Source organism: Bactrocera oleae, chromosome 2, assembly GCF_042242935.1.
Source record: "Bactrocera oleae isolate idBacOlea1 chromosome 2, idBacOlea1, whole genome shotgun sequence".
NCBI lineage: Eukaryota > Metazoa > Arthropoda > Insecta > Diptera > Tephritidae > Bactrocera > Bactrocera oleae.
The window spans coordinates 83,213,858-83,239,123 of NC_091536.1; positions in this window are offsets into that span (position 1 = coordinate 83,213,858).

Genomic DNA, 25,266 nt, shown 5'->3' on the forward strand with positions numbered 1-25,266 from the left:
TTCGAGAAAGAGCTTTCTAAACGAAGGCGTATATTTATTAATTGACCCGTGTGATAATTTAAACAAGTAGATCACATAAATTGTTTTCTAGGCCTTAATAAATTGGAAAAATTGTATTTGAAAATATTTATTATTTTATGTAATTTTCGCATGTCTGAGAAAACAGCTGAGCAGAAATACCATCGGAAATTTTATAAGAGAGTATTATATTGAGTTAAAAGAGTTTCTTATCCCTTTCATGATATTCCTTTGCTCTAATTAAATGTTTTACAATAAAAGGTATACGTATTAAATGTATATTTTCTGGTTGTATTTTGCATTTTATAATAAAAAGCAAAAAGGTAGTTAATCAGAAATTTTTAATTGCGAATTGACCTATTTGTGGCGCCACAAACTGCCTCAGTTGTACTGTTTGCAAACCGAAGGAAGCGCGCCGCAACAAAGGCAACCAAATAATAAGAAATTAAAACAATGTCGAATCATATAAAGGAAGCAAGAGTAAATATGTATATAATTGCAGCAACTACAGAAGATAGCAATAAAATTAGCTGTAACAACAATATGAATCTCTTTATCTTTCGTTTAATTGCGGCCCACCACGTTTTACTTACTTGATTATGTGGATGGCCACGAGAAATGAGCCGCACTCGTATACTCGAACGCGACGTAGCTCCGCTGAGCTGACTTGACTGGTGCAACGCGTGTGCAAGTGCAATTGGCAGAGCACTCTCAACTTGAATTCTGTGCGGCTATTGCAATTACGTGACCTGCTTGACACATCATAAAACCTCTCTTAAGCACCTGAGTACACATTGGCATACACTTACTTGGCCTCATGTTGGTTTCGAGTGCATGTTTTTGTACCCACGAGTAGCTCAGAGGTAATCTGGATATTTGTGTTTCAATTGCTTTATATTTTATACATATTAAACTACTTATGAACCTATAGACTTTCTTACATGTGTTTGTATGCAATTTAACTATTTCCCGGTGTATCATGTCGCGTTTGGTAGTTGAAGCACGCTCATGTTTCAGTATTCTGCGTATTACTGGCAATCAAGCCCGCTTGTATTGTATTTCACTCTAATTTGTAGACTCATTTTTAACTCAACGAATTAGAGGATATTTACATGACCTCATTTTGTTTACGGTATAGCGACAAAGATTTCGTAAATCTGAAAAAGGCTGGAACAATCAAAACTAAAATATCATTGATCCTTTTCATGGCTGTACGTTCAGTTTATTTGGAATAAATATACAAACACATTGCTATAAATACTCGTATACAATGAAAGTCCAATTTGGCTTTCGAACTTACTATATTAGAAGTAAGGAAACTTTAAAACGATCATCTGATTACTTATGAAGATAAGGCTCGTTAAGGTCAAAGGGTCAAAACATTTTAATTCTTCTCAAAACTTTGCGAGCGGTGTACTTTCGCCAGGTTCCAACTTCACGTAATTTTTGCGTTAGAAATAAAGAGCGAAGGCCGTTCTGGTTTGTACGCAATAACTATCATTCAATTTTGGAGAATTTAAGAAAATATTCGACATTAAACTTCTTCGGTAAGCTTCATGCTACGTTACTGAAATCTCTGTGCTAAAAATATGGCACCACACGGAACCGTGTTATTTTAAAGGTTATAAAGGCGGCAAGGCTTTGTAGCTGCTCTCTATTCGTTGACTCTTCCACTGAACTGTTCAAAGCGTGTGAATGCGAAGGCATTTCGTAACATATGCGAACCCTTTGATTTTGACCACAGGCGTTTGACCGAGTGTTCTGCCGAAGGAAGAAGCGATCACTAACATACAGAACGTACAGTACAATTTAGCTACAACAATAAAAACAAAAAAAAAATAAATAAAAGGAATCTATGACTGTGCGTATAGTTGAAAAACGAAGCAGCAAAAGTGTACACTGTGGCCACATCTGTTTGCATTGTGCACCTTTGTGCAAAACCGTTTACATTCGATCATTGTTTGTGTGCGGTGGCAAATATTTGCATTGGTTTCGTGATTGCAAGAGTTTGGTATTTCGCGAAGTGAAAATATTAAAAAAAAAGTTTTCCAAAGCCACAGATATAGAAGGTTAAATGTTGTGTAATTTCTGAAAATGCGGTGGTAAATATTGCAAATTAGTGTACTTGAATATATTGTGTTTATACTCTCGCAACATGTTGTTACAGGTTATTATAGTTTTGTAAACCAAACGGTTGCTTGTGACACTAAAACTAATCAAGACAGATATAGAGTTATACATATGTGTATATACTTTTATAAATGAGCGATGATAACCAAAAGTTTGAAAAAAAAAAATTTTTTTTTGTGTATCGAATTACCTTATACTCTTCCATTTACACGTATGCAGTAGGCATTTGTTGATTCAGTTCATTTCGGTTTTCCACTCCTGTCAGAGAGATAGACAGAGAGGTAGATAAAATTTCGATAAGCTTCTAAAATAGCCAATTGATACCTTCCAACGTTACTACGCTGCTCATGAAGTTTTCATTAAATCCTAACAGAGTAATTATTTTTAGCCATCAGAAGCCTTAGTTCTTAGGTAAGAGACAACTGAACGTTGACAGTTGGGAGTTTTTAAACAAACATACCTATGCTATATCATGTCAGTTACAATGAGTCAGAATCCCCAAGCATTTAGTATGCACATACATATATGGATATCTTGTATATACATACACAAGTAATCAAGCTGACCGCAATTGGCTCTAGTTTCGTTTCATTTTCGCACAGCTGCAGGGTGACTGTCAACATTTGTGAACTCTTCTCATTAACTTTTTTCTATTTTGTTGCTATGGGGTGCAAATTGCGAATTCCATCACAACCATCATTAGCTAGAATAGCTCCGAAAATTAAATGAAATATGAGACGAAAACAAAACCAAGAAAAGTACATCGCCATGCATGGCAGACGATGGAGTAACAGCAACAATAACAGCAAATTATTTGTGGTAAATAATGAGGTATACATATGTTAGCTTGTTTATATGTTTGTGTGTATATACATGTGCATGCTACGTGAATTGATGTTTGTTCTTACATTTTTTAGTGGAAGCTGCATTTAACAGTAGCGAATGTTGTTGCTGATATTTTGTACACTCTATTCCGTACTTCTGTCTGTTCTCATGGCAACTTCGAGTTCATAATATTGTACTTTAACAAATGGTTGCAACATTAATTCTGAACTGCTGCACGGAGATCGCGTGGTGGACTGACTGTAAAACTGGCAATATATTGATTTATATATTAAAATAATTTATATAAATCCACACATTTTGAAAACTTACAGCTGACTCTTTTCGACGTTTTCGAAACTAATATGGATTCTGGTGTTTTTAGAGCGTGCAAAACTATTAGGGATATGAGTTTAGGAATAGATATTTTTTAAAAAGATTATTACTAGATGCTTACTTTGATTATATAAATTCTGTATTTGACCGCAGTTCTATTAATGTTTCGTTTACGCCGCCCAGCACTGTAATCCCACAAGAACCATATAGTCGCTGAGCCAAACAGCAATTGTTATCTGTAAAAACAATCTATGGAAGAAAGAACCACTTCTATGATAGTAAAGTACTGATTGTTAACGGCAATTAAACTGTTACTCACTACTGTCACATCCATTTATTTGCTATGATAGGCATCGTAAGTTCCCTAATGGCTTTTCAAACCATTTTCATTTCCATTTTTACAAAGAGTCATATCGTGCCGGTTTATTGTTTATAGAATTATTTTCCATCTTAACCCTCATCATGACACTGTTGAACAATTTGTACTAGTATATACATATGTGTATATATGTACACACAGAACATATAAATCATTATAAGATGCATAGCGAGTATAAATGTATGAGTAAACGAACGCTAGCTTCAGATAAAATACTTATCCAATTATGATGTGCCTTTGTGTGTGTGCATATACTGTTGCAGTAAACATTTCGACTATCAGCTCAGTACGTACGTGTGCTTTTAAAAGGCAAAAGACTGAGAAGTTTCGAGCGTCACAACGAATGAGTATCCCCACTTGATCTGATCGCAAAACGAAGTTAATGTCAGCTGAGATAAATGAGTCCGCTGTGAGTGTGCTGGCTGTGAAGTTTATGCTGCTCGCAGTTTTCATGTTATGAAGGGATACCTAAGGATTATGAGGTGGTTATGAATTGGTTAGAGGTGATAAATAATATTTCCGACATAATTGGAAGGTATTTTTCTAAAATTTAGGATGCAGCGTTGAGTGAGGGACGTGAATCTATGAACAAGTTAAATGATTGTATCAAGGCAGGATAGTGGCTACAGTGCTAAAATATTTAAAGGAAAGTAAAACGAAAAATATTCATATGAAAGTATATACTCCTACATATGCTTGTTTATGTGTGTAAGTTACAAGAATGTGAGTAGCGTGTACTCATCGCAAGGGGTCGCAGCGTAAATTTCATTGCTTGAATAAATATTGCAATGTTAAATGGCAGAGATAAAAACGGTGAATGGTTTATGAAAAAATGCTGTTAAATGGTAGGAGAGCATAGAACTAATCTTTAACTTCCCAAAAATATTAATAAACGTTTAAATAATAAATTATTGAAAACATTTTGTATAGACATAAAATCAATGTGCGTTTCTATGACTAAGCATTCATGAAAATTTAAAATTTTCTAGTTATGACACATTTCCCTTTATATATATTAATTTTGAAATATGTGGTACTATGAATTATCATACTTTTTATGAAGCAGCGAGCACATACATATAGTTCGAAGTTGATTTAACGGTTAGCTTTGGCAATTACTAAATTATTTTTTGTTATATTATTATTTTTTTTTATTATTTTAACCCTTGTTTTGTTTTTATAAAACTCCACCCGAAATTGGTGCACACACACAGGAGATAACTTACGTCGCATTAAGTAAAATATACGCTTCGTGTTGTGCCACAACTGTGACGCCACTCACGGCCCAACAGTGTTCCAGGAAGAGGTAAGTATGCCCGTTCACGCTTTGCCGAAAAGTCAACCAACCGATGCAAGCATTTTCAGTACTTAAATAATTGATGCTTTCATCCGCTCCACATGTTGCAAGTGTTGCAAGTTGCATGCGCCAATGCGACACTATAAGAGCAAACGGATGCACTAGATAAGGCTGTGTGAGAATGTGTGCGTTGAAGATATTTTGCATGGCTGAGAATTCAAAGTGAAGTGTGACATGTGGTCTATACGATGCTGTTGAGAGCAGCAGTAAAGGCCTGTTTTGACAGCGGATTACAAAGCACTCTCCGTTGCAAAGTCGCTGATGGTGATATAGTTATTTAACATTTCATGTATGTATATTTCGTGCAGGTGCTTTCCGTCGCTTATTTGGTAACAAAAATATATTTATGCCATAAGTAGGTTATACACACTCCGTTTTAAAAGCATATATTACGGTCACATGTTTATTTACATTGCTGTGACTCGTCCTCCTCTTTTCATTGCAAATTACTTTAATAAATCAGTTTGTATACTGCCAATTTAATTCTCACAAAAATTTAATTTTGAGAGGTTAATAATTAATATATATTATGCTTAAAACTTGTTGTGTCCCACCAAAAACCTTCTCTTAATCTAATACAGGGTCATGTGGGCAAGTTTTTTACTTTAAATTTATTCGGTAGGTGAAAATATATTACCGATCTCTACTGTATAGAAAATATGAAAAATTTTCGAACACTCTGTCACTACTTTTTTTTAAATCAGCAATATCAATAGACACAAATTTAAATGACAGATTTGACTATTAAATTTATTTATTATTAAATTATCTATTTAAAAAAGTTTAGTCACCCTCAATTTGAACCAAAATTATTAGATGTCAAACGATATTTCATATTGGGTTGAAATTAAACCTTAATAAATGAATTAATATTGTTGTTAATTTATTAAGTGATTGTGTCTGGAATCATTTGTAATGAAACTCGAATATTTTCTATATATAATAATTCTTAAATTCAAAACGCGAATGTGAAAAACTTTCCAAAGTTCAGCACGTTTATGTAATGAAAACACAACTATTGAAAACATTGCGCCAAATCAATTGACATATCTCCTATTTAGCCAAACGAGAAGTTGCTAATATAATGGAGCCGTCCAAATGGTCGGCTCAGAAATGCAGTTTTAAATTAAAATACCTAAATATTTCCAAAGCGAAACTGTTCGCTGACTCACTCAAAGGTTACAAACACCTGTGTGCACATCACGCTCGTGCAGTAACAAAATCGGTCACAGTCCAAAAACAAAGAAAAACCAACTTGAGACTCACAATGGAATGTTTAAAAGTCTTAGGTATTCACTAGGGAAGCGTTTAAAAAGTTATCCGGTATATTTCAAGCTTCTCTCTTTGAATTAAGTAAAGCAGCCTTTCATGTGTTTTCCAGTTTCTTTGCTGCAATGATTGTTGCAGCATGAGTCGTGATAATTTTAGGGTAAGGGGTAATGGAAGTGAGTTGAGCTCAATGGAAATTTAAGTAAGATTATGCGCTGCAATCACGTTTGAAGTCCTATGAGATATTCAACTAGATAGAGTCAATAAAATACTAATTTTACGTTTATTCATATTAATTTCGAATTAATATTATTTTACTAAATACTAAAACTATCTGTTAGTTGAAAATGGTTTATCTGGAATTTAAGTTGATAATAATTACTTAGTTCAAAATTTACGAAATTTAAATACTGGAACTTTAATGTGAAACATTTAGTTTAAAAAACACTAAAAAGGCACTACAAAACGGAAAATATTTGTGTAATACAAACTGACAGTCAACGGTTCATAAAAGTCTCCGGTTGAAAAAAAAAACTTTCTAAAAATGACACTTCCTAAAGTACCTCTCTATTCTTTCCGCTCAACAGATAATAAGTTTTTTTAAGTGGCTTCTAGCATTAAGCCGATGGTCTAATATGGTAAGCTGGAAAAATATAGATTACTGTTCTATCTTAAACCTGAATATTCGCATACCTAAAAGTTGATAGGTATCGTTTAGACAAACAAGATGGTCCATACAAATGCCCAGAAGACGATAAACGAGTTTAATACGTAGACGCACACAAACAGATAAAGCGCATAGCTACAGGAGCAAACACACACACACACAGAGGTATGTGGAGTGCACTAAAGCTATGCACATTGCTGCCAAGTCATCAAATTTGGTGACACCAGACTCACTCAATGACCTACATAAAAAATGCCACAAATAAAATTTAAAAAAAAAATCCAATTAAAAAGTATTTTTATTACAAAAAAATTTTCTATGAAAGTTTTTTTCTACTTCTTACCCAAATATAGTCCAGTGTTTTCTCCGCACTCTGCAGAATGAGTTTAAATAGTAAAATAATCTTCCACTGTCATGCATTAATATTTCAAGGTTGGGATAAAAAATTAGATATTAATTTTTTAATCCAAAATGTGTGAGACTAAAAATTGCAAATATTATTTTTTGATTTGAAGTAATTTCATACCATTCCTGAAATAAAATTTAATGTCTCTGTCGTATTTAGTGCTTGATTTATCGCGCTTTTAGTAGTTTTTAACAGTACCATTATATGGGGAGTGGGCGGGGTTATAATCTGATGTCTTCCATTTTTACATTGTCGGTAGAGATTTTTAAGAGATTGTCCTAAGCGAACTTCATTAATGTAGCTTTAGTGGATTAGGAGATAAGTATATTAAACCTATTAAAGAGCGGGGCCACGCACACTTTTTTTTTTTAATTTGTAGCCCACATGTGCCCTTTGCTACTGCAATTCCCGCGTGCACGGACAGACGGACTGAGGTTACCACCCGTCTCGGCATCCTGATAATTTATATATTGTACATATATATAATCCTATATCTATATCTAGCTCGATTATATTGAGGTGATATAAACAGCCAGGTGATACAAAAGCCAACAAGGCCAAAGCCAAAAAGGTAATATATATGGTGTGGTCAAAAATAACTAATGGTTTTTTCGCTTGGTACTCTGAAAAATTGATTAAAAAATTCATAATAAAAAACGAATTTGCCTTGAAATAAGCAGACCGTTAATATCTTTTAGACGGTTAGTTTAACGAAAAACCCTTACTTTTTTGTAGAGCTTTCAATTTCCTACAAAACCTATAAAACGAAATATATTTTCAAGTAGTGGGAAGCGAGATATGAATTCTTCTATCTGATGATAAGAAAAAATATATATAACTGTAAAGCGGTGGCCCTTCCCGTTACTATTCAAAGCAAAGAGACTTTCGTAGAGGACGTAAAATATCGTTTTTTTGTTTTTTTTACCCACCCTATTATATATATACATATACGATGACAACATTCCAAAAGTTCGCGTATTAACACAGTTATTTACCACAATTAGCTTTAATAGCCATAAATACCTAAATTTCTTTATGTCATATGCTGATTAATCGAAACTGTTTCTTCTTAAACGCTCAGCAGGGCGTATGAGTAACATTTTCTATTCGATGTCAAATTAGAGATAGAGCAACGATCACTTGTAATTCGTAAAAACGAAGATTATGTGAGAATTGAAACACAAAAATGTGTATATATATTCTGAGCAATAACACCGTATATACTTTTCATTTTGATATAGGATCTCTTCCGAAAATATTGTTTATAAGCGCCATAAATTTACTATTTTAGCATAATTTGTTTTGACAACTTAATATGGGTCCCATTCTGCAAAAAACCCCTCAAAAACATAATAATCCTTTGAATTATTTCTGTTTTAAAAGTCAAGCTAATTTCCTAGTCACCTCAAACGTATTAAAAGTACCATAAATGAAAGACCTAAGCTACAGTCATTGCAAACTTGGCAATAAAATTTTACAATTTTTTCTTCTACTCATATACTGAAAAATTTTCGACACAACAGCAAGTGATGAGTATATGTATATGATTACTGCATGATTTTCGGCTCTATACGTAAAGGCAAGCATAAAAAATAAAGCCAACTTCATAGCCAATTTTCGTTTGGATAACTGCCAAACAAAACACCACTTGTGGCCAACAAAAACTATAACAAATGCAACTCATAAACAGCCAATACAACACAATTTCTCGCTTCGGGAAGTATCAGTTCATTAGTACACGTGGACTGCTGCAAAGCGTTATCTTTATTATATGTAGTTCCTTAGTTATATTTCAACTGATGTCAGCGCCACTTTTCAAATTTGAATTTCGAGTATTGTTTGTCAGTTAAAAGCTATAATTGCAAGTATTTGAATTTTATTTTATTTGGGCGATCAATCATATTTTGCATGAAAATAAGTCCCAGCTTGGTTATATCTACTGATGGCAAATTATAATGTAAACTGGTGAGAATTTGCTGCTTGTGATAATTTGAGGAATAATTGTGGCAAAAACGATAGTTGATAATTGCTTTCCAACACTTACGGTTACATTGTAAAAAGTTTAAATATACAGCTTGAATATATTAAATTTATGAATTTCTTGTTAATTTTCAATAATTAGCTCAATATGTAGAATAGAATGACCAGCAAACAGTGGCTATGCAAATATGTTTTCGAATCGATCCTTGCACTAAAAGCCACGTTCGTATTAATATACATAAATATTCACACATATGTAAGGAAATGTGTATGTAAAGCCAAAAATGTAAGTATCGAATACAAACATAATATCTTACAAGTATCAGCAGACGGCAAGAAGAAACAGGTCCTTAAAATACGTTAACTGCAGCAGAATTGTGAAAATTGCGCTGCGCATAACTTTTCTAAATTCACAATCATATCAGTGACTTAACATGCACTCTGTCCGCATTTTTCTTGGACGCTGGTATCTACATATGAGTGAACTTACTAAATGTAGCTCATAATACACTGTGTAGGCCATAAATGCCCCCAAAAAAATTCAAAACTATTCACACAAACCTTTAACAAAGTGAACATTTATGAAATTTGGAATATTTGTGGGGGCAAACATTCCTTGGCAAGCCAATAGTTGTAGACTAAACCCATAATAAATATCAATGACTTGCATTTGCTCTTAAGCAGGAGAAGACTATAATTTTATGAGAATACGTGACCATTTTAACGGAAGAAGACATGTTTTGGCAATGCATTTAAATAAATGAAAAGGTAGCAATGATTCAGAAGACAGAAGAAAGAAACAAAAACAAACGTATGAGTTACTGTGATTTAAGGATTATAGCTCTAAATTTAAGTTAATTCTAAAGCAAAAAGGAGTGATCGTTTTCGAAAATTTTGTACATATTATTGTCACATAAAAACGATTGTAAGGAAATCTCTAGAAACAAGTTCAGAACCAGTTAATTGTAATACTTTGTATGTTTACTAGCTCTCAACAACCACGCACTTCCACAAAATCAATCGTTTCAATGCGTAAGACCACTCATTGCAAAAACTCCGAAAGGGATAGAAATGTACTTACCTCAGATTTAGAACTGTAAAATATAATGAGATTTGCAGATACAAGATTCCTCTTCATTTACAGTGATACAAGGACACAACCTTATGGGCTTGTTGCTTGCATTTGTGACTTACAACATAAAATTGGCTCAGCTGTAATGAAGTGGACACATTACTAGATTGTACGTGCTGTAATCAAAGTTTTGGGTATACGTGTTAAAAAGAAACTCACTGATCATTTTCAGACAACTTTATAGCATCAACTCTATTATTACGAAATATCAGCAATGTGTCACAAGTGTATGACAAAAGTGTCACAACTTGCTTTTGAGTAGTCATGCAACACTCTAAGCAAATTATGGCACTTTTGTTGCACGACAAACTGTATCGCTTTCAACTGCATATTTTTGATGCATGCGAAAAACTGAAGCATATACATACTTACTTAGTGTACAACTGTTATGTTTATGCTTGGTCCAAGTCACAAAAAAGTTATTCAAAACACGCAAGTATTTGGTCTGACTAATATTGTGGTTGTATATTTGGTGTAAAATAATAAAGCTGCCTTAAAGTTTCGCTTCCATGGAAAACATAAATTAATTTCTTAAAACTTATGCAACATGTCAATAAACCTTCTAATGGTGATGTATTGCTTCGTATGCCAAAATCTTTGCCAACGGCAACAGAACGCACAAGAAATGGGCGTAACTCAATGTGTAATTTAACCTGTTGACGTTTAACACTTTATGGCTTAAACCGCAACCTTTGCTTAACATTTGACACATTGCTTATTTCATATACACATAACTTATGGCATATGTGTGTCCTAGTTTAAGCATTTACCAGAAATACGTAATGATGTGCGTACAAATTTCTGTATACACATATGTATATTTGGTCGTCTCTGTGGCCAGTGACAAACATATTTGTCAAATTGCCAATAAAATTTTGCTTATGTTCACCAGTAAGTATGCTATAATACATATACATATACCATACATACTTGTATGTGTATGAGTATATGGAACTGTTACTTACAAAGCAAATAACCACGATGTATTTCAAGCATATTTTACTCGTACACTGTGAAAAATAAGTGTAGCAATGAATTTATTTTAAATATAATAATTTTCAATTAATTTGCCTTTTTTTTAGCAAATTACTCTATGCTTCTTCTTAATTCTTTAAGTACTTGTGTTGCATTCCATACTATTAATGTCGGTAAGATTTTTTAAAAGCTGAATATAAAAATACTTCATCGCCTTGAAAGTTTTTAAATACGGGAGATTATTTAATTAAATTTTCCATTATTTTTCAAAGAGGTCTATATTCAAAGATTGTGGGAGTTAACTAAAGCAGTTGAAGAAAGGAGAATCATTAAAATGTAGTTATTTAGTGTATTCGCACGCATTGCTATTACCTGTCATAAATATATTGTGCACTCACGCGATTCAAAACAAAAGTTGGAGAGTAGAAATATGCGATGATTTGCGAGATTATAATATAAAATACCCACATACCATAGTTGCTGGCGGTGGCAGCCGCCGGCGCTCGCTATATTGCATGCCAGCTGAACATTCCAAGGGTCTAATATTTATAATAGCTGCTTTATTGCGGTAACCGGATGGCGAAAGCGGAATGGCCGGGAAATTTGTAAATAACGTCGACTTTGAATTATATTGACGGGCAGTTTATAAAATAGGTGTGGCGGAAATTAATGCGTTGAAAGCGCGAGCACGTTTCAAATTCCACTTAGGAAGGCAACGGAAAATATCTTTAACAACTGAACGAAGTTAAATTGAAACAAGAAAAACCGTTTGTTTTGGTTGCACCAAAGCTATGATACCCTTCAAAAATACAAAATGTTTCTCACAAGCACTTGATTCTGATCGTTCAGTTTTTATAGCAGCTATATGCTATAGTGATCCGATAGTGGCCATTCCGACATATGAGCAGCTTCTTAGTGAAGAAAGAACAGGTAGAAAATTTCAGATCGATAGCTTAAAAACTGAGCTATCAGTTCGCATATATACAGACAGAAAGACAGACGGACGGACAGACGAACATGGTTAAATAAACTCAGCTAATCATGCTGATTATTTATGTATATATTTTATAGGGTCTGCAACGTTTGCTTCTGGGTTTTACAAACAGAATTCACCGTAATTCAACAAAATATAATTTTTTTTACAGCAAACTCGTATTAAATACTTATTCCAGCCATGCTCTATAGTACAACGTATGAGTTATACCCAAGACTATTGACGTTTGTCCTGAGCTACTTGTCGGATGCAACTAACATGCCAGTTGAGTAGCTGGAGCAAAAAACATAACATAAGAAGCAATGCAATGTGTTGCCAACAGCAATTGGAGTAAGCAATTACAACGACAAGAGTCGGGAGTGAGAAGACATGAGCTAAAGAAAGTACTAAGTTTCCAGTAATCGTATTGCAAGTACGTATACGAATCTAGGGAGGTGAAGTAGGCCGCTAAAGAAGACGATAAAAGAAGCTGCGTTATCTAGAAATCGAGTCTAGATTTGAAATCGAACCGTTGAATTTTTCCAAATGAACAAACCGGTTCTTTTCTCGATGTAAAATTATTCAATTGACAACTATTTGTAGGCATTGCGTATTAACTATTTTCAATATCGACATTTCCGTACATCGATAACAAAATCGGTTTAAAGCGCACATTCCTACTTGCAACACTGCATGTTGAACGCCTGCTTTGCAACATTGTAAACAGCTTGTAAAGGGATAGTCACGTCATCTGCTGAATATGAACCTATTGTCGTCAACCTTCCTCAGCGACTAATACAATAGCACTTTAGACGATCCTAATATACGAGTATGTATGTTATATTGGAACACTGCCACTGTAGTTGACCACTACCATACACTCACACCGTATACATTCTCTTGTAGACAAACTAGGATAATGTTGAAAATATTTCAAGTTCCTTTGTCATGTGCCGAACAAGAAAAGGGGCACACGGCTGCTATCCAAGCCATTTTCATAGAAATTTACGAGGCAATGGTACACAACGAAAAGAGCAAAACTAGGCATGGATGAGTGAGAAAGTTAGCAGAACTGAAAACTCAGATATTTAAAAGAATATTTGTCGAAATTGCACAATGGATATGCAAGCAAATATAGGTACTTATATACAAATAAAACTTTTCTACGGATAAAACTGGGACCTAGAACACATTTTAAAAAATAATTTGTAGATCTATTTGCCTCTAATCATTCTTAACAGTCGCGGTAAGTAATATTGGTAATGATACTTTTTACAGGAGTAATAATTCACATAGCAGCTAGCAAGTAACTGCCCACTCAATATGCCACAGTGTGGCAATCGAAGAGCAGCCACTGTAATAGCTTCAAGCTAAGCAAGAGCTACTGTTTACTAATTTTATTTGAATATAATTAATTTGAATATTCCCGAAATTTCACTGACACCAGTAAACAAGAATTAAAGTAAGCAGTAGCTTTATGTAATGGAAAGTAATTGGTATACGAAACGCTATTATAGATGATAGAGGGGGAATGTATGAGCCAACAATGCGTTTCTGGATATGAACTCTATAGCTACGGGAGAACTAACTAAGTTTAAAGGAGAAAGAAAATCATTTTGGCAAAATAGGAATTACCTAAAATGGCGCTTTTAATAGAAAACAGAAATGAAAAAGAATTGCGGATTTAATAACTATGAGAAAAGACGTATAAGCTAACATATATCCAATGTAAGAAGTATAAGTGAAGTGCCGAGTAAAAAATTAATATAAAATATAAGTATTTCTTTATTTTTTTATAAAAGCGGAGTAGTTTGAAAAATATGATGTTTGCATTGCTGTAGCTGCTTGCTTTTTTCATTACAATTAAAAGAAAAAATTTCGAATGATTCAAACCAATCCTTAAGTGCTGTAATTTGTTGCAACAGTTGAAGCGTGTGTTCCATGTAGCCCAGAGAGACTAAAACACTCGTGCATACATATGTAATGCAAATGCGCAACGAGCAATCGTAAATCCTGCACAGATTGAGCAAATGTTAACAAAAATTATATATTTTTCGTTTGTAAACGGATTTGTATGTCAGTTGAAAGGTAAATTGATTACTACACTTACGCACGCAACACAAAGCTGCGTAAATGGAAAAAAATAATTGCAATGAGTCAATAAGGTACGAATATGCTAATTTTTATACCCTAAATGGGGTATATTTAGTTTGCCAAGAAGTTTGTAACACTCAGAAGGAAACATCGGAGTCCCTATAAAATATATATATAAATAATCAACATAATGAGCTGAGTAAATTTAGTCATGTCCGTCTGTACGCGAATTAGTCTTAAGTTTTTGAGATATCGATTTGAAATTTTGCACTCGTTTTTTTCTCCACAAGAAGCTGCTTATTTGTCGGAACCGCCGATATCCGTTTTTAATTTCTATTTTAGGTAACTCTTTCCTCATAATCATTTTTACACACATTTTATCACATAATAGAACACTGTGCTTTGATATCACTGCAGCCACTTCATGCCGGTTGGGCACAATTGCTCTGATTCACATGACTGCAGAGCAAATTTTTTGATATCGAATAAATAAGAACAGACATGGGTTGGTACTTGTGTATCATATTGCTGTGGTAAAATGCAAAAATATTGTGGCAAATGATTTAATTGCATGTCGTTGCAATTACTTACGGGTATTTTCAAACTGGTGTTCAGTGACAAACTTTAAATATTTTATATTTAAAAAATGGAAACAAAGTCGAAACAGAGGCATTCATCATCAAACGACTTAGAGTTCGTCCTTAATTATGTGTTATTAAACGAATTTAAGTCAGTCAAAATTTATATTAAATGTATATAAAGTAATCGCTAATTTTAGCATACCCTGATTCCTTTAAATCGCCTAGTTGTACCAGCTAAAATTTCAACCACAAATTTAAAATTTTAAGCAGTTAGTTTGCTCATTTCGACCACTGTGCGATGCAGCCAACAGAACAATACTCGCATATTTTTTTGGTAATTATATAAATTGAGACTTTAAAAAAAAAAAAAAATACGAATATATTGAAATGAACGCTGTTATTACCACCTGAAATATCAAAACATGCCATTTCATGTGATATTTCAACCGTCCATGAATGCAAACAATTCGAATAGTTTTTTGACGCATAAAAGCATGAAAGATTTGTTTAATCAATTATTATTTTTTGTTTAACTAATTTCAGAAGGCTTTAGGAGTGCAAATTTGTTTCATAACGTTCCATATTAGCAGATGAAACAACTTAAAACATTTTAAGAAGTGTAAATGTCATTTGAGAAAAAAAAATTATTTTATTTACTATACTAATATATTTTATAAACAACAATGTCTGATCCTCAATGGTTGATTTTAATTTTCTGCTCGCAGCAATCAAATTTGTATATATTATATGAAATGTGAATAGGAGCATATGTTTATTTTTAATAACTATAATGAAAGGTTAATGGTGTGAGGAGAAAACAATTATTCCTATCAGTATTCGCATGCAAATGGACACAGCGCTGAAGCGAAAGCAACTTTATCAAAAATGAAAGAATAAATGTATTTGTCAGATTTCCTTTGAACGGTATGATCATATGCTATTAGTGCTGTGGCGTTAGAGTCATTATTAAAATTACTTGAAATGGGCAAAATACGGAAAATAACAAATTCGTAAAAACAAAAAAACGTTAACTTCGGTTGTTAAAATATAATTTTGTATGCCTTCTTAATCGCGGCTAGCATATGCGAGTATAATATGTGTACATATTTACATATATTGTAGCAACAAAATAAGATATGAAATTGGTGGCTGATAGCAGTAAATCTTTTAAGTAAACCTTTCCAGTGAGTCTGTTTAAATTTGTGTATCGATTTTGGACAGCAAGTGCTTTTACAAAGGCAAATATCTCTTTTACATGAATATCTGTTATTTTTTATTGTATGCATTTTTAATACGAAATTTGAAGTATCTTAAATTAAACATATTTTTTTATATCAAAGTTTTTTTTCACTTGACCTTTACTTTTCACTATCACTGTGCGAACAAATGTGTGTACTTGTACACAATGTAATTAAAAGGAGTGCCGCCATTTATTTAATAATTTAAATGGTCACTTATTGTGGCTCACAGAGTTTGATATTCCACTAAGGAAAGAATGGTTGGAGCGGAGTGAGTTAATTAAAAAGTGAAAGTAAACACGAGTGACACATTTCACAGTGAAAACCAATTTTTTTTTTGTGAAAGCTACATATATACTGTATATATACGTATGTACTTGTGGGTAGAACAATTAATTATTTGAACTGCGATAGCTATGGCTTTAGGAGCCATGGTTGTTTGTGGTGAAGAGAAATTAGTAGTAGAAAAATTTCTAAGCATGTGGGACTGTGTGCAAATACAATATAATATTAATTTTCCCCGAAATTATTTAATTAAATAAAACTTTGGCATAATTTGCATTCCTGGTTTGCGAGTTTTATGGTAATTAATGGTTTGGTAACCAATATGGGAATATGTATGCTTAAGGTTTTGCACAAAAGGGTGCGTGGGTATTAATTATAAATAAAAATTTATATGTGAATGTATGCATGTGGCATCTGATCATTAAAGCGTTCGCTTCGGCGATAATTGTCCTCTAACTTTAGATTTCATTTCTTCAGTTTTCAGAATATGGTAAAGCGTAAAAGGATATCTAAGCGGACAGAAACACAATCAACGAAGGTTAAATTTTCTTCATGTTTAAATAACTGCCTTCAGCTTGAGGTTCGAGTAATAAGTTAATGCATATACAAATTAACCGCTTGTTGAATTTCTGCTCTGCATATGCTGATATGTATAAATGGTGGTGGCAGTAGGGGGCGAACTACTTAAACCACAAAAATAATAAACAAGGCGGCTCAAAATACTTATGCTGATAAGTAATGTATGTCAATGTGGATCCAGTTAGGTAGTAGGTGGCACGCAGTAGTAAAAGATAACTCAGATTTGCCGCAGGTCATTAGAGAGCAAACAAATATTTACTTTTTTCTCGTAGGCAGCAATGACTGCAAAGTTTTTCCATTTTCGGCGAGTAATGCTGCTTACGGTGGCTTCCATAAAATTTTAGCTAACGCAAATAAAACTCAGTTTCTGTTCTTTTTGTTTTGGTACTGCCTTTAGGCAGTTCAAGCATTCGTTGTTTGAAAGTTGTTCATGAAATTGTGTCAAGCAAAGCAGCTATGTACTTACATCTATGTCAAAATAGTTAGCACAGTTGTGGGTATTTAGCATATAAAGAAATTTGCAACTGATACCAGCGCTTCGTTTTCATCATAAGTCAGCGAATAAAGTTTCAGAAAGTATAATCAAGTTATTTGGCTATTTTCCGTTGTTTACTTTATAGTCACAGTCACTTTCACTTCACCTTATCATAAATTCTTGTTTGACATTTTTCTTAGTTTTTATAGTGAGTGTTCACTTTATGCAATAAAGGTAACTTGAATCACTAGTTCTGAGTTTGTGGAAATGGGTGCTAGTAATTAATTAATAATATTATATTTTTCAAAATTATAAACCGGGCGCTATTGAAACCGTGAAAGGCATTTCAAAATGAAAAGGAATGCGAAGGTACGTAGCAGCGAAAACACGGAACTTTTTACCACAAACCGGTTTGGGGGACAAAAACAGTCCTTGTCTGAACATAGTCTTATGGATAAACTGGACGTAGAGGTAAAATTTTGGAGACAGATAATAGCAGTAAACTAGAGTGTATTGCAGCAAAAAAGGCTGAAATCATAAATTAATATTAATAAAAATCTACATGTGGCTAAACTCAAAGTTTTCTTTATAAAACTGCCCATTTAGCTTAGAAAACATCACTCCGCTGGCCATAGAAATATAGAAAGAGTGACCTGAGTGCATTTTGTCGCAAATAAAATAGGAAACAAATTATGTGAAAACTTATGCAGCACAAACATAAGCGCTCAATTCCATGCAAGAAGGCTATGTGAAATTGCAAACTTGAGGCATACATTAAGGCGCTTGCTTCGCAAACATTTTACTTGAAAGTGCTTGAAAATGACTTTCTCCATGGAAGTTTTCAAAGTGCACTTACAGCTTGTAAAGAAAATAATGTGATTTTTTTGAATAGATAGACATATGTGCCAAGGTAGAAGCAAAGTGCCACAAAATGAGAAAAGTGTAATTGTAGTAATTGGAATTCTGTAAATCATTATTTTCAATTCATGATACGATCGTACTTAAAGTAGCCCCAGACAAGAGCATACTTTCGATTGGTAGATAGTGAAAGTTCTGACGTTTTGAGTATTTTGAGTCTTTTGCTTAAACTGAAATATTAATGAGTCTAAATGGTTTTTGCGTTAAAAGTTTACAGCAGAGATATCAAATGTTAATTGATATGCGTGGGCTATTTTTATGTGGTAAGTATGGAAGTATAAATATTTAGTTGCACGTTCAATGTCAATTTTTTCAGGAAATACGCATAAAAAGCTAGAAATAGAAAGAAAGTATAAGATATTTGATCAAATTTTTTGATAATAAATATTAACGGCAACTTTGTCTAAAGACGATCTAATAAAAAGTTGTGGCTTTATTTTCTCGTTATTTGGGAAAATTCATTATACTAGATGATGAAAATTAACCCTTATGTTAGTAAGAAAGCTATTTGAGAGTTCATTTTATTTTATATTTTTAAATTATTTTTTATTCTACGTTGTTATTTTTTTTCTTTAAATTGTCACTGACTCTTAATATTTTAAGAAAAACAATTTTTAGAAAAAAAATTTTCTAATAAAATAAACAAAATAATAATAGTACTCAGATTGTGGTACCCCGGTACCCAGTTGCTATAAGACGTCGGTAAAGTTGGTGACTTTAATAAGGGTTAAAGTCATAAGGAATATTATTATGCACCGAGTTATTGTTATAATGAACGCAACGCTTGCATGTTTACCCACTCACTTATGCATTTTAATTTCACTACAAAATTACCAACATCCCACACCAAAAGCTCTGGCCGATACAATTTTAATAGATCGGCCAAATTAACGCGCATATTATAAGTAAGGCGCACACATATACATTTTCTAAAAAACTTGCTTTATTTTCGTAATTAATTTAATTATTATTAGCGCCTTATGCAACCTCATAACCCATGTTAAATTCATTGTCTCACACTACCACATAAATCAACCCACCATGAAAGGACACGCATAGAAAACTTAACAAATGTTTTTATGTGGTTGTGTGGTGTTCGCGGCTCATAAGTGGTGAACTGTTAGTGAAAATTATTTTGCATAAAAGCTAAATTAATCAGTTTTATACCTTTGTTGGTATGTACTTGTAACTCATTCTTGCTCTGTGCTGTAAATATTGCTTTCATTTAGCCGTTGGCGCATAGCTTTTTTTAATCCAAGTAGTGAATTGACCTGAATGAACATCAATTTTTAAAGTAAATCTAATAAATTTTGTATACTCGTACTTCTTTAAGGTAGGAATGCACTCTGGTTGGTTAGGGATTTTTTTAGCAAAGAGCTGGGTTTTTACTACACCAAGTTGCCGTAAATATTTACACATATAAAATGCTATGTTGGTGTGGTTGCTTTTGTATATTGAATTTGCAGGATGGTTTTAAGTCCCATATGTGTCAAAACCATAAAACTATAACTACATAGACTAACAGCGCAAAGATGAATCGATTTGATTGGAAAATAGAATAGAAAGTTCCAAAATAAAACGAAAGCAAAATGGGAATAGCAAAAGCGCAACGATGACATTGGGAAATATTTATATATATGTACGCGTATATACATACGTTTGAGAAGGGAATGCATGATGTACATATTTAAGTTGAGGCGTCACTGCTGTCACTCTGCAATTGAATTCGAATGGATTTATGTCATTTGCCATTTGAGTGTTGTCATTACCCTTCTCCTACTTTATATTTAATCTTTTTCGCTTCAGTTTTTATTGCACACATAAGAGTATTTTCCAATTATCAGGTATCGCTATAAGTGAAATTGTATTCGTCCATATTAAGCGTGTTTTATTTGCAATGGCCAGTGCATCAAAATTATGTAAAAGGAAAAAATGAGATTTAAGTTTTATGTAAAATTTGTTCATTCCTTTCGCGATGGAGCGAGCGGCTAACATTAGTAAACCTTTTTGAAAACTATTGTTAAAAATATAATAAATATCGTATGCTAACTTGATGTAGTTGACCACTGCAGACAATTTTAACTTGTCGCATAACTTAACACTTGATTGCATCAATATGTAACGTCAATAAGAGAATTAAAATGTCAACGAGTACTAAAAGGCGAAACTTGTAGCACACATATAATTTATCTGAAATAAGGGTGTAATCAAAATCAAAGTTCAACATAAATTTGTCATTGCTTGAAAATTTAATGCAATCAATTGTAAGTGCTGTATTTGTTTGTATTAGTGCATATATTATATGAATGGAGATATACGAGGTGTGTTCAAAGGAAAAGATGATTTTTGAATTTTTTTACATGCACTTATTTATTCATCAATGTTGTCCCCTTCAAAGTAATCCCCCTCGAATATAATACACTTGTGTCGACGCTTTTTCCGATCCTCGAAGCACTTCTAAAATGCGCTTTTCGGTATGGCAATCAGCTGTTTCTTCGATTCTGACTTGATCTTCAGTTCTGGGAATAGAAAAAGTCGCCGAAACATCCTGAGCGATACTAATCAGACATTGCTTTTGCTCAAAATTTAGTCAAAAATCGAAAAGCACACAAAAACGTGACTAAAATTTTCTGTTGTCAGAACAAACTTCTAATCGAAATTGGCTCCAAATCAAGCACTTGTTAATCATATGTGTCCAATTATAACAAAAACAAAATATCTTTAATCGAATGTCCACAGCCCATGAAAAATCAAAACTCACCTTTTCCTTTGAATACTCCTCGTACATGTAGTAGCGTCTGCAGTGTATACATAGCTACAAACGTTTGTAGCTTTATCAAATTTTTTTAGACTCTCTACAAAATATCCTTAACCGCTAGCAATAAGAGTTCATTCAACCGTTTCATGTCTTACAATAAATGTTTTTTTGGCCACGTTGCCAAAGCGTCGTGTTTTTTCCGTATTCTTTTTCCATCGATTGTTAAAATTGTGGTTGTCTGGTTCGCGGGTTTTTTGGTTTTTTTAATGCCACGACACATGATGTGAAGTCACGCTGCACACACATTCATATAGACATGCATTTATATAAGTATATGTAAGTAGTAAAGTATGTTTTCTTTCTTAGAGCGGTTAACAAAGACGCTGTCACGCTGTCACGCTGCCGCAGTAATCGCTTCGAACTTTAATTTTTCATGTATGAGATGTCACGTAATCCGACGATACTATTTTTGGTTGTTGGCTTCAGTTTTTGACACCATCCTTTTTCACTTTTCCCGACAAATGATCTTCTCTTTGTCCCATGCGGCAAACATTGTATAAGCTTAGTTTTTTCATATTTTTTTTTGTTTTTGTTGCAACATATGTTAAGTGTTGAAGCTGATAGCAAGAATTTCGGCTAAGTTGCAACAAAGAAGGTTGTTGCTGCAAAAGAGCTTAGTGAATTCTCGGTCATAAACCTGATGATCTAAAGTGGTAGACTGATTTAACTCGTTTTAATCTCGCATTGTTCTGTGTAATGCTGCGAGTGATCGTTCAGATTAGGTTTTTTTGACATTTTGGTCAAAATTTTAATAAAATAACTGTGTATTTTTCTTTGAATTTTGAACACATGTTTAATTTTAGAAAAACAGTTTTTTATCTATTCGCACAAAACATAACACGTGATTTATATATATACTCGTATATGGAAACGTCTATGGTAGCGATAGTTTAGTACCAGAAGCTAATGTGTTCTGCAGCAGCTACACTTTATTGAAAAAACTCACTTGCACAAATGTACAGCTACAGCTAACACTACAGCAACAATACCATATATTAAACTGCGTTTATCGTTGTAGAGCGTAACCACGTTTGTAACACCACTTTGATCGTTTGAATAGCATGTATTTTCATTATTTAAACTCATTATGACGTTGCATATTTTATATGGTCATTTAGATTAAAACTGAAGCATTTTTATTTACTTTCTTAGTTATTTACACTTATGACTATAGTTTTTTAATGTGAAGAAAAAATACTTGGGTTGACACCTCAAAATTATTTAATATGCGCCGATACAAAACTCAATACTACACAGATATATTACGTAATACACACCTCGTATATATGTTCGATAGAATGTAAATATACATTTTGGTTATACTTAATTCAAAACTTAAACGTAGTTCAGTTAGTGTAATGCTTTTTCTTTTTTATTTGAGTTGATCTGTTTCCCATTTATTCTCAATTTCCTTAGAATAATAATATCACTACAGGCATTGAGCTGCCGGTAATGTATACTTTATTGCTCTCTATTTTCTGATTTCCAATAAATCATAATTTTGTTTTTGTTGTATTGACGACTAAAAATATTTCATACATTGATGACTCCGGAAATTTGCTGTAATTCTATTTGTATGAAATGCGAGCAGCTTTATTTACTTGAGCACAATGGTGATACCTTGAGGAAAAGTTTAGGTGTTCATTTTGTTTCATAATTATAGATTTCCGCACTGATTTGCAAATAAACGAATAAATACGGTAGCTAGAGTATAAAACAAATGTGTTAATTTGAATAGGGTTGGACTTTATCCTTACAAACGTTTATGAGTTTTTATGGACAAATAAGCAAACCTTCTAAGTATAACAAGGGATGTAGTTAAAATTAGTCAATACCTTGCAACATGATTTTTATTCTTTAGCCAATGATTTTGAACACTACACATACACCTTTAAAGTACATATGTTATAATGGAATACTTATTTTTTACTAATTCACTAGGCCTACTTTATTTAACACTTTTCATTTCTTCGAAATGAGTTTCGTTAGAACTCTGGTGCATATAAATTTTAAAAATTTTCCTACAGTGCATTTACGATTTTTTACACACACAACTACGTTCGCATGCTAGTGTTTTTGCGCACTTTATCAACGCAAGGAGGCTGAAAGCACATCATACACTTCCGACAGCATTAGAGTCTCTGCCGCATCAATGATTTTCTATTAGGAATAAATGAATAATGCAAGTATATGGCTAACCATTTGGAAGTTTGAATAGAATAATCAGACGATTACCTTACATTGAGTTCCACTATTTTGTTAAGTCAAATGTATTCGAAAAAATATTAATAGTTTATTGAAGCAATTTGGCAAATATTTACGATAAACGATATTCGCATTTAATTTTAAATTCAATCACAAGGTGTTTGCATAACTGTCAACCATAATGAGGCCTGAAAGCAATTAACAACTAATGAGTGCAAATTATTTGTCAGAGATTATACATTCGATTACGACCTCAGCGCCAGCAAAAAGTAATCACATGGATATACGAATGCATTTTCACATAAAAACTAACAAACACTATACACATCTATGTACCTTCCATGCTCTCATATTGCCGTAACACCCATATGCTTGCAAGTATTTATATATCTGCATGTCTGAGTCTGAGAAGAATATACAGAATCTTCGTACGGATTTCAGACCTTGTAACTAAATGGAGCGTGTTTTCATTTCCAATTTTCTTCTTAAGAAAAAATATCTATATTTGTGTCAACTAATAGAAGATATCTCGTCGTGACTCGATCTGAACAGTTTCTTCGGATATTGCACCATTGCTTTAAAAAATAAACTGTATCAATTTCGGGAAGATAACTCGTCAAATTGAAAAGTTTTCCGTACAAGAACTTGATTCCGATTGTTCAGTTTGTATGACAGCTATATGGTATAGTGATCCGATATCGACCATTCCTACAAATGAGCAGCTTCGTGGTGAGAAAAGGTCATATGATAAATTTGAGATCTATATCTCAAAAGTTGAGGTACTAGTTGGCGTATATACAGATAGACAGACAGACGGACATGGCTAAATCAACTCAGCTCATCGTGCTAATCATTTATCTATATATTGTATAGGTATAAAAATAGCTTCTAGAAAGAACACCCAACGTACTTATTACTTATTACTTTTTTATTATTGTTAGTGGTTAGTATTTGACACTGACTTAGACGTATTTATGTACTCACTTAGCCAAAGTTTGTGATAATAATGGGAAGAAAATTTTAAGCTTAAATAGCCATTTATAAGCTTAAGGCATATACTAATATTTTATGGCTTAAATCTGACAAAAGTGTGTGAAAACAATAACCGTAAAGTGGCAGCAGTGTCAAATTTCGAAGGATAGACAAACATAAACAACTTTGCATTAAATCAAAATGGCCGTTTATTTATCTGCTACAGAAACTCACATATGCACATTCGAATATGTGAATAGACTATATACAAAAATATATCCATACCTTGAGCATATTTGTCTAAAACATGTTCGCATAACTTTACATTTTTAATTTAATATAAGTTGAGGAGTGATTTCTAGTTATTAGAAAACCTGTTTTTAAAACGTAGTTTAAATTTTACTTTTAGCCATAGCCCACCGAAGAGTACATATATATGCAAGTATATATGCCCAATTGATATTCTCGTGTATATTGCAAACCGAATCATTTAAAAAAAATTTCGCCGGAAGCACGAAAGAATATGTGTTATTACTTTGGTAAGCCTATGCTGTGAAGTAAAATTGTATGCAAAAGCCTTCATAAAAGCTCAGAGCCCACGGGCTTTCTTAGCTAATAGCCTGTGATGGAAATCTTGCTTGTTAGAACTCAATATGT